We start from the raw sequence: 11,828 nt of genomic DNA, 5'->3' as shown, positions 1-11,828 counted from the left end.
CTTCTGCACTTCAGCATATCAAAATCAGGTTTAAGAACAGATTTGCTAAATGCTTGTGCTTATGGGAGCACCCTCTGATCTTTTGCCATGTCTAATGTTGTTATCATAACATCATTGACAGAAAGAAGCAAAACTCTAGCGAGGCTAACAAGCTAACATTTTCAGTTAGTGAGAGTGGGAAGGTGGGTTCCACTTAGCAAAGAGAAAGTTATATTTGGCTTAAAATACAGCAATTGCAGTAGAGTGGGCAGGGTGTCTTCACTGATTTTTTTCTTATGAAATTAAACAAAATCTATCTTTCACTGAGTCAGCAAGTCATACTAAAGAGGGTATTTTAGACAAACTTATTAGAGTTGTAAAATGGTTATCTTAGATGTCTTTCCATTCCTTCAACAAATAGTTGTTGAATACCTACTATGTGACAGGCTCTTATCCAGGTGCCAAAGGATATAGAAAGCATATCTAGATAGTGCAATGTTGCATATATTATCAGACAATTTTAATACTATATATATTGTCACGCAAAGCTTATATGTTGATTGTTTATGTTAAATGGCTTTTTTCTTTTCTTTTTAGCTATGTGACCTGGGCAAGTCATTTAACTTTTCAGGGCCTCAGTGGACAGACTATGATTCTAAGTTTTTACAGAATCGTCATAGATCTACTCTTGTAGATAGTTTCCTCACTGGAGATTACCAGTACCTTTGAAATTAGAGGTCCACTATGTGACCTTGGTCAAGTCATTTAACTCCATTTCCTTGCAAAACCCTCAAAAAATCAAAAACAAAAAGAAATTAGAGGTCCAGATTTTTTTTTTTTTAAGAGAGGGAAATGCCAGGTAGCTAAAGTGATGCAGGGCAACTATGCATAGTGGAGAGAGCTCTGGCCCTGGAGTCAGGAGTACATGAATTCAAATCTGACTTCAGACACTTACTAGCTTTGTGATCCTGGGAAAGTTTTCTTTCTTTCTTTCTTTCTTTCTTTCTTTCTTTCTTTCTGTCTTTCTGTCTTTCTGTCTTTCTTTGTCTTTCTGTCTTTCTGTCTTTCTGTCTTTCTGTCTTTCTGTCTTTCTGTCTTTCTTTCTCTTTCTTTTTTTGTAGCATCTTTTTTTATCCATATACACATGTATATTTTTAAAATACAAAATTTCCTTCCATCCTCCTTTCCCACCTCCTTCCCCTCAGTGATGAACAGTCAGATTAGCATTGTATACACATATTTTTGATAAACATATTTACAGATTAATCATTTTCAGTATGAGAAATTAGGATTAAGGGAAAGAGATACATAATAGATAATCTTTTTAAAGTGTTCATCAGATTCTGAAGGGTTTTTGTTTTGTTTTGTTTTGTTTTGTCTTTCTTCTTCAGGATAGGGATTGTTCACAACTGGTCTAATTCGGTTGTCCTAGCTCTCTGAACTGCTGAGAGGAGCTACTTCCATTAAGGTTTATCATCTCACAGTGTTGTTGATGTGTTCATTGTGCTATTGGTTCTGCTGCCTTTACTCAGCATCAGCTCCTGTAAGTCATTCCATGCTTAGTATTCATGCACCATAACTTGTTCAGCCATTCCCCAATTGATGGACAGTCCCTCAGTTTCCAATTCTTTACCTTTACAAAAAGAGCTGCTGTCAATATTTTGGAGCATGTGGGACTTTTCCCAATTTTTATGATTTCTTCTGAATATAGGCCTAGAATTGTTGGGTCAAAGAGTATGAACAGTTTTATTGATCTTTGGGCATATTGCTCTCCAGAATGATTGGATCCATTCATAAGTCCACCAGCAATGCATCAATGTCTCAATCTTCCCATAACCTCTCCAGCATTTATTATTTTCCTTTTTTCTCATCTTGGACATTCTGGTAGATGTGGAGTGATATCTTATTGTTGTTGTTGTTGGGGTGCCAATGGGGTTAAGTGGTTTGCCCAAGGCCACACACTAGGTAATTATTAAGTGACTGAGGCTGGATTTCAACTCAGATTCTCCTGACTCCTGGGCTGGTGCTCTATCCACTACACCACCTAACTGCCCCCTCATTGTTGTTTTATTTTGCATTTCTCTAATCAATAATGATTTGGAGCATTTTTTCATATGATTGTATATAGCTTTAATTTCTTCATTTGAAAACTGTTATTCATATCCTTTGACCATTTATCAGTTGGGGAATGACTTGTAACCTTGTAAATTTGATGCAACTCTCTATATACTTTAGAAATGAAACCTTTATCAGAAATCCTAGTTGTTGTGAAGATTGTTTCCCAGCTTTCTGCTTTTTTTTTCTAATTTTGGCAGCATTGATTTTATTAGTGCTAAAACTTCTAAATTTAATATAGTCAAAATCATCCATTTTGCAGTTTATAATGTACTCTTATTCTTGTTTGGTCATAAATTTATCCTGTTTCCATAGATCTGATAGAGTATTTCTAGGTCTATTAATTTATCTATGTTGTCACCCTTTATGTCTAAATCCTGTACCCTTTTGGCCTTATTTTGGTATAGGGTATGAAATGTGCGCCCTTGCCCAGTTTTTGTTGTACTATTTTCTGGGAGTTTCTTAACCTTATTTGCCTCAGTTTCCTCATCTGTACAATGACCTGGAGAAGGAAACAGCTAATAAATCTTGTATCTTTTCTGAGAAAACCCCAAATAGGGTCAGAGGTGGTCAGACATGACCCAAGCAGCTCAACAGTAAACTGATATCACACCAAGGGAGCATTAAAGGTGAAGCAGGGACTAAAAATGAAGGAAGAGACAGTGTGATATAGTGGATAGAACAGTGTGTTTGGAATAAAAAGGAATGAGATTCAAATCATGCTGCAGATATATACTAGTTATTTGATCTTGGCAAATCATTTAGTTTCTCTCATGAGATGAGGAAATTGAGGCAAACAGGGTTAAATGACTTGCCAAATGACCTCCCCAAGATAGAAAGTAATGATATAGGTTTTACATGTACAGTCATGGTTAACATGTTTCCACATTAGGTATGTTGTAAAAGAAGAATCAGAACAAAAGGAGAAAAAAACTATTAGAAGGAAAAAAACATAAGACAAATTTTAAAAAATGAAAATTGTGTGCTTTGGTCTGCATTTAGACTGCATAATTCCTTCTCTGGATGTGGATGTCATTTTCCACAAGTTTTTTAGAATTGTTTTTGATCACTGTATTGCTGAGAGGAGCTAAGTCTATCATAGTTAATCAGATGTTAAAATTTTAAATCAATCATTTCACACAAAATTGATTATACAAGTAACTGTTGAGAACTTGGAACACATATTAAGTCTAGAGGTTTTTATGCTCATGGTTTTGCTCTTTTATTCTAAGGTCCATTTTTGATATCTTTCCATTTCAACTAAAAGGGTTAATATTGTGCTTTATATATTTATCCTGTTGATTTGGCTGAGATTTTGACTGAACACTTGGCATCTTATAAGACTACATTAATTTCTTCTACCTGCTCCTTCTCCATGTTCTTTCTCATTGATCTTGGCTATAGGTTGGCTGGGGTCAGGAGCTGCTCTCTTTGTCTTAATATTGTCTTGGTACCATTTTCTCCTAGGTGGTTCAGTACTTCTTCACTGAAGTTAATCCCTTTTGTTTGAGGTATGATTTTTATTATCTGTTATTTCTTGTGGGAGTATGACATAGTGTGGATGATCCGGGGAATTCCAAGATGAGAGACCATATTCTCAGTATCATTTATGACACAGATGCCCTGAGTGGAAGTGAAAACAACAGCAGAGATGATGGAGGCCTCCAAGGAGTAGGACACTGATGCATCCTGCGTTCAGCACATGCCGCACCCTTGTTGACAAATAGCACACCAGCAAACAACTTTGCTTTGCCTTGTTCAATGTCCTTCTTGACCACCATATTACTCTCCCCTTATAGCTTGTTGATGATTTCAATCTTCTTTGGCTTCATTAACTGACCCATCATGGAAAGGATATTCCCTTCATCCTGGGGCTGAGCAATGGCAACATCTAAGTCAGGGAGGGTCACACCCTGAATCATTTCTTTTTCTTTTCTTTTCTTTGTTGGCACATGTTGCCCTTTGTCAAGGGAGCAACACATTTTTCCACTTCAGTATTGAATTCAGTAGCATAAGTCTTCACTAAACCACTGTTAGCTTCCAGGTATATCACTTCTCCAATTTTCATTACCTCTTTCTCCAAACTTTCAATTATTTGGTTTCTTTTGCTATTATTAAATTCTATAATTATGTGACTGATGATTTTGTCATATTCATTCATATGGAGTTAATTCTATGCCTTTACCTTCATAAATTTCTTTGGTCTCCCTCATCCTCAGACCAATTGCCCTTCTGAAGTTTTTTTTTTTTAGGTTTTTTTTTTTTTTGCAAGGCAAATGGGGTTAAGTGGCTTGCCCAAGGCCACACAGCTAGGTAATTATTAAGTGTCTGAGACTGGATTTGAACCCAGGTACTCCTGACTCCAAGGCCAGTGCTTTATACACTACGCCACCTAGCCGCCCCTCCTTCTGAAGTTTTTTTTATCAGAACTTCTGTCTTCTTAATTTCTATAGAGAGATCACAGGACAAAAGGGGACCTTGCTACCTAATTTTTTAGCAATAGCCAGGGATAGGGTTGTTTTGTCTGTTCCAAGAGGTCCTACTCATAAAACAGGTAGGTCTGGTTGATTTTTCCCTCCTGAGATTATAGGCAGAGAGATGTCAGTCAGCTAGTAAGTTGGAAATTTCTAGTTTGAAGGGTCCCAAACACAGAAAGTTCCAGATGCAGGACACTACCAATAGGAAAAAATAAGTTAGGAGGTAACAAGCATTGGACACATGAGAATGGTTGACTAAGGCACAGATAGTTTATAGCACAGAAAAATTATAGACTGGAAAGATCAGAATTCTTTTTCAGACTATAAAGGGGTAATTAAACCTTCTAGTTTCTGAAGGAAATTGAAAACAATAATGAATTAGATGAAGCAAATGGAGTCCATTCCTGAACAAGTAGATTAAATCTTTTAGATAATTAGGGGGCAATGTGCATAAAAGATCTAAGTCTAAAATTGTCATTATTAAAAAAAATAAACTTAGAGTGGTGGCCCAGTTCTATAATCCCTGCTTTTGGGGAGACTGAGGTTGTTGGATCATATGAGCTTGGGTGTCCTGAGTTTCAGTTGGGATGCTAACTGGGTATCCTCAGTATGTTTGGCACTGATAGTCAGTTCTTAGGAACAGGGTGCGACCAGGCTACCCAAGGAAGGGTAAGCTAGCCTAGAACCCAGAACCCAGAAATAAAGTAAGTCAAAATTTCTATGAAGATCCGAATGGGGAAGAGCTTATGAGTGGTTACTGAACTTATAGCCTGAGTGAGGTAGAGACATCCACTCTAAAACAAACAAACAACAAAAGAATGAATGAATTAATTAATAAGGGAATGAATGAATAAAAAGTAATGGTACATATGAAAACAGCCAGTGGGATTTGATATGTGGCAATTCTATTTTATAACAAAGTGAGAATTGAGAGAGACTGCAAACTTCCATCTCCATCTCTTCTTCATGTATGATCCTTGGCCCCTTTTTTGTCATGGTGAGAATGACGGATAAGAACTAACTCACAATTTGGTGACTTCTAAGTCTGAATACCCAGCATCATTGACACTTTCCTATCCTATAAGGCTAACTGTGTCTGAACTCTGAAATAGTGTCATATATGACACCCTTGACTCTTTCATCCTATTGAACCAGAGGGACTAGAGGTTTCTTTAGCAGGGCTTTTTAACCTGGAATCTATGAACTTAAAATATTTTTTGAACTGTACTGTTAATATAATTGATTTCTTTTGCAATGCTGTATTCTTAATTTTATGCATATAAAAACATTATTCTGAGAAGGGAGTAGGCCAGGGCCTGTGTGAGAGAATGCCAGGTATTTCAATCTATTCAGATATAGCTCTGATGTAATAACCTAATTAGGATTACTTCATTAGAAGATTGTATGATTTAAATCAGTCCAAACCTAGGAGATATCTAAGCAGAAGAATTGTGTTGATTTAAGGTAGTTTCAGGCTGGATCTTCCCTGGATAGATTTGTTCTAAGTTTTACTCAGCACCATATGCCTGAATATCTCTACCTTCTTTCCTTCCCTTTGTACCTCTTCCCTCATTCTCCCAATGATCCACTTTGTCACCTCCAAATGCAAAGAAACAACTATGGAAGAAGCAAGTCTTTCCCTTTACTTCTCCACTATTTCCAAGCCCTATCTATACATGATGTATTATAAGGATTTGGTACCTATGGAAGGACCCTAGATTTATAGAAAGTAAGACCCTTTCAGTAGACAGTTCACATCCTGATGGAGAAAAGAGCATAGAGTAAATCAAGAGTTTTTCTGAACTAATCAATATCTTAAACAAGATTGTGAGGGTGGAAGAGAATAGGGATTGAGTAAGTGCTGCCTCAGACTGTGGGAGCATCTCATCACCTTCCTCCTCTACTTCTCCCTTTCCCAGCTGACCCCTTAGCTCTTAGAACATTTTATAAATGCTGAAGTGATATAAGTCATTCCTGACTTTCCATTCACCAGATGATAGCTACATTGACTGGCATACATAGACCCTCTGGAGAGAGGATAACAACTGGTCATTATTGATGTATGGAGGATAACTAGTTCCACTGTGAACCTGCTAAGATGTTCTTATTCCTTTTTTCTCAATGGTCCCCTTTGACAGTTTTGTGAAGTCCATGGACCTCTTGTCAAAATAGCATAATAAAACATCAGAGAACAAAAGAAACAATTATGTTGAAATATACTTATCAAAATATAGTTTTAAAAATAAATCCTGGCCTCCAGGTTGAGGATCCCTAAGTTGCCTTCTAACTCTGAAAGTATGAATTAATTAACAGAAGGTCATTTAAAATACTTGAGATGTGGTAGAGTGGAAAATTTGTTTTGTTTGAACTTGGAATAACAGAATTCAAATCCTTATTTTTCTACTTATTGCTTGAGTGAGTGCCCTTGGACGAGTCTCTTAACCTCCTTGGTTTTCTCATCTATAAGACAGGGATTAAGGGGAACTGAATAATTTGGTCTCTGGGGCCCCTTTCACCACCAACTATGATTCTTAAAATGGGTGGCCATTTTTTAAGATTGAATCAATACCACCTGGAAACCAAAACACAATTTTGCATGTAATATGTACTTAATAAATGTTAATTTATTAGTAATCTCTCACAACTTCTTTTTTATTTTAAATTTAGTTTTAAAATATTACATTTTTCTTGATTTTCAAATATAGCACCGAATTTTGAGATATTGGAGCTAGGTTTTGGTCATATTCCTGAATCTGTATGACCTTGAGCAAATCTCTCTGAAGTTTAGCATCATCATCTATAAAAATAATATTCCAATTCTAGATCCCTGATCTTGTGCTTGTCTTGAAAAGATTTAATTATAGCCCTACCTTGTGGTAAAATCTGCTGATGAATTTGTCCTAGGGTGATCATGTTAGAAATCAGAGAGAACTCCTAGTACTGTTTCATACAATTTTAGAGTTGGAATGGATATTAGATATTATTATATCAGAATTTTGGATTTTCTTTCATTATTCATGACTCAGATCCATTCCTTCTGCAAATTCTGGTTAAATAAAAGTCTGTCTTAATATTGACCTCACCTGACCAAGATCTATCCTACAGGGTGTAAAAATGTATTTAGAGCTTTAAACATCCATCACATAACAAACCAGAGAAAGAATCTAACTGTTCCTAACATATAAACATATAAATCCTCCTCCTCAATCAGCCTATTTATGAATTTTCTAAATTAGATTAATTTGTAATTTGATTTAGTTTACTTATAGAGTTTGTCCCCTTAGGGAATATATGAGATTATTGTATGATTGTTTCAGTCATGTCACCCTGTTTGGGGTTTTCTTGGCAAAGACATTGGAGTGGTTTGCCATTCCTTTCTCCAATTTATTTTACAGATGAAAAATTGGGTAAAAAGGTTGTGACTTGCTCAGGGTCACACAACTATTGAGTGTCTGAGGACAGATTTGAGTTCATGAGGATGGCTTTTCTTGATTCCAAGTGTATGTCTCTATTCACTTCACCATCTAATTTGTAACTATTTAAGTTTGTTCAACTTTCATGAAATAGGATAATGGATTTATCTTTTCTTTAACTTTTATTACCTAAGAAGAATATTTGCATAGTGTAATATGCAATAAGTAATAGAATTATTCCCCTATAATTTTGATATAATTTTGCCTAGAAGAAGCCTGGTTAGAAACTTAATGATTGTTCAAATTTTTTTCTGAAACTTGAACCTATTCTTAGTATAATCAAAAAGTCCAAGTTTTTACCTCAATAATTTCTGCATTATGGTAAATATATATTTGACAGCAGTTATGAACTCAGAGAGGAGCTATTTCTCCCATAATAATATCATACAAGTAGCATCACTTTGCAGATAATAAGACCAGAGAGGGGATGAGAAATAACTTAGATTGCTCAGATTGTAAATGCCAGAGTTAGGATATTAACCCAAATAGTGTGACCAAAAATTCAGAATTCTTTACCTTAAATTCTTTACTTTAAATTATACTCTCTTTTAGGATATGGAAAAAAAAAAGAGAAGTTGGGGTTTAGGGTAGGATATATCAGAATCATGAATCCCTGGTACTTTGGAAAAAGATGTAAAGAGCATTAGCCCATTTCCTTTGCATCACAGATAAGGCTAATGAGGTCTTATTAATATTCAGTGGCTTGTTCAAGGTCATAAAGCTAGACAGTAGATAAGATATGAAAGAACTAGTCTATTGCTTCCTAGTCCAATGTTTTCTTTAATATAACATAAAGGTGTGGTCTTCTGTTTCTAGTTTTTGTATTTATCTGTCAACAAAAATGTATTTTCTCCTTGTGACACCACTCATATTGTTTATTTCTCTGCGCAAATCAAGAGCATTTAGGAAATGAAAGTAAGAGCAGGGGGTCACTGAAGTACAAGCCAAATGCAGTCGTGAGAAATCTGTTTCTAGCCTGCACTTAGGCTGGCTGAAAGACCTTTTGCTGTCTTGTTTGTTTTATATAGGAAATATCTGGACAATTCTACCTTTAAAAAAAAATTAAATTGCCTTCTTCCTTAAAGCCATTTCTGTCTTGTTTTCTTTTTCTTTTAAAAAAAAAATTCAATCCAACTGCCAGTAATAATAATAGGGTTCTTTTTTGTTTCAAATTGTCAAACCTCAATGCTATTTCAGTAATATTATTCTCAGAAAGTTCTCACTATTCCAGATTGACAGTTTTATTCTTTTCCTCCTTTTAAATGGCAAGGACTAAAATGGATTAAAATCTGATAAATTCAATCTCCATTTATTTGGAATTTGGACAGTGTCCTGGACAAAGTTTACATTTGAATCACCTGAGGAGAAAAGCTTTCTGAATAAATTAATGGTTTAAGATTATGGGGAGATTGTTTAAATTCCTTAAAAGAACAATTCTAAGCCTATTAAAAACATCATTTACATACAATTGATATGCTAATTACACAGTCTTATCTATTTATTAAAGCAATTTCCCCAAGGAACTCTACTAGGCACCACTTTTAGCCTAGTTTGATTTATAGTATGTACTTGAAAGTAACCAAACTGTATTTCTTTTAAAAAATTCTCTATGATTTAGAAATTCCATTAAGTCAGAGAGGGTCTTCCTCTGACTGGTCCAAACTTTGTTGTATGTGGATCTGATATATAGGAACTTTTGAAAAGAAAAATGGAAAGGAAAAAAAAAACCCTCTTTACATGATCCATCAGCAGTGAGGATCAAATATCATGTCTCAGATAGAAAGGGGCAGATTAAAAAAAAGCAAATTGCTTTCTAATGGCTTCTTTATTATTTGAATCAATCATGCTACAATCCTATAAAAGAATTCACAGAGATGGAAGGGATTCCAAATCTTGGGATGTAGTTCCCTGTTTCCAAGGAGTGGATTATCATTTGTGATGTTTAAAAAGTTTAAGAGACATAATTTCTAGGTAATTTAATCATCTTATCAATAAAATCAACTTGTTTATTAATAAAAAGAGGTCAGAGGTACTCTCAAATACCAAAGACCCCTCATGGTAGTGAGCTTACAATTTAAATGTTTTTAAATTGTATTTAAGTAGGTATTTTTTTAAGATTTTATTTATTTTGAGTTTTACAATTTTTCCCTTAATGTTACTTCCCTCCCCTCACCCCCCACAGAAGACAATTTGCCAGTCCTTACATTGTTTCCATGGTATACGTCGATCCAAACTGAATGTGATGAGAGAGAAATCATATCCTTAAGGAAGAAACATAAAGTATAAGAGATAGCAAGATCAGACAATAAGATAGCAGTTTTTCCCCTTAAATTAAAGGGAATATCCTTGAACTTTGTTCAAACTCCATGGTTCTTTAATCTGGATTCAAATGGTATCCTCCATTGCAGAGAACACAAAATTGTACCTGATTGTTACACTGGTGGAATGAGTGAGTCCATCAAGTTTGATCATCACCCCCATGTTGCTGTTAGTTGTACAGTGTTTTTCTGGTTCTACTCATCTCCCTCAACATTAGTTCATGCAAATCCCTCCAGGCTTCCCTGAATTCCCATCCCTCCTGGTTTCTAATAGAACAATAGTGTTCCATGATATACATATACCAGTTTGCTAAGCCATTACCCAATTGAAGGACATTTACTTGATTTCTAATTCTTTGCCACTACAAATAGGGTTGCTATGAATATTTTTTGTACAAGTGATGTTTTTACCCTTTTTCATCATCTCTTCAGGGTATAGACCCAGTAGTGGTATTGCTGGATCAAAGGGTATGCACATTTTTGTTGCCCTTTGGGCATAATTCCAAATTCCTCTCCAGAAAAGTTGGATGAGTTCACAGCTCCACCAACAATTTATTAGTGTCCCAGATTTACCATAACCCTTCCAATAATGATCATTATCCTTTCTGGTCATACTGACCAGTCTGAGAGGTGTGAAGTGGTACCTCAGAGATGTTTTAATTTGCATTTCTCTAAAGTAATGATTTAGAGCAATTTTCATATGACTATGGATTGCTTTGCAGATCTTTTGATCATTTTTCAATTGGGGAATGGCTTTTTTTTAAAAAAAATTTGACTCAGTTCTCTGTATATTTTAGAAATGAGTCCTTTGTCAGAAAAACTAGTTGTAAAGATTGTTTCTCAGTTTACTACATTTCTTTTGATCTTTGTTTTGTCTGTGCAAAAGCTTTTCAATTTAATGTAATCAAAATCATCTAGTTTGTTTTTATTGATGTTCTCCATCTCTTCCTTAATCATAAACTAATTCCCTTTCCATAGATCTGACAGGTAAACTAGTCCTTGATCTTCTAGTTTGCTTATATTATTTTTTTTTGTCTAAATCCTATATCCACTTTGATCTTATCTTGGTATAGGGTGTGAGGTGTTGGTCTAATCTAAGTTTCTTCCACACTAATTGCCAATTTTCCCAGCAGTTTTTATCAAGGAGAGAGTTTTTAATCCCAGTAGCTGGACTCTTTGGGTTTATCAAATAGCAGATTATTATAATCATTTACTGCTATTGCACCTAGTCTATTCCACTGGTCCACCACTCTGTTTCTTAGCCAATAGACAGTTTTGAGGACTGATGCTTTATATATAATTTTAGATCTGGTAGGGCTAAGCCATATTCTTTTGTACTTTTTTTCATTGCATCCCTAGGAATTCTTGATTTTTTATTTTTCCATATGAGTTTACTTACAACATTTTCTAACTCATTAAAGTAATTTTTTAGAATTTTGATTGGTAGGGCACTAAACAGGTAGTTA

General features: G+C 35.1%; 1 pseudogene; it reads right to left on the bottom strand.

The window, feature by feature from the left end:
- Positions 1–3,350: 3,350 nt before the first annotated feature.
- Positions 3,351–7,484, bottom strand: LOC141489322 (ruvB-like 1; annotated as a pseudogene).
- Between the last annotated feature and the right edge of the window lie 4,344 nt (positions 7,485–11,828).

This window comes from Macrotis lagotis, chromosome 5 (genome assembly GCF_037893015.1).
Source record: "Macrotis lagotis isolate mMagLag1 chromosome 5, bilby.v1.9.chrom.fasta, whole genome shotgun sequence".
Lineage (NCBI taxonomy): Eukaryota > Metazoa > Chordata > Mammalia > Peramelemorphia > Peramelidae > Macrotis > Macrotis lagotis.
This window is presented reverse-complemented; position numbering and strand designations above follow the sequence as displayed.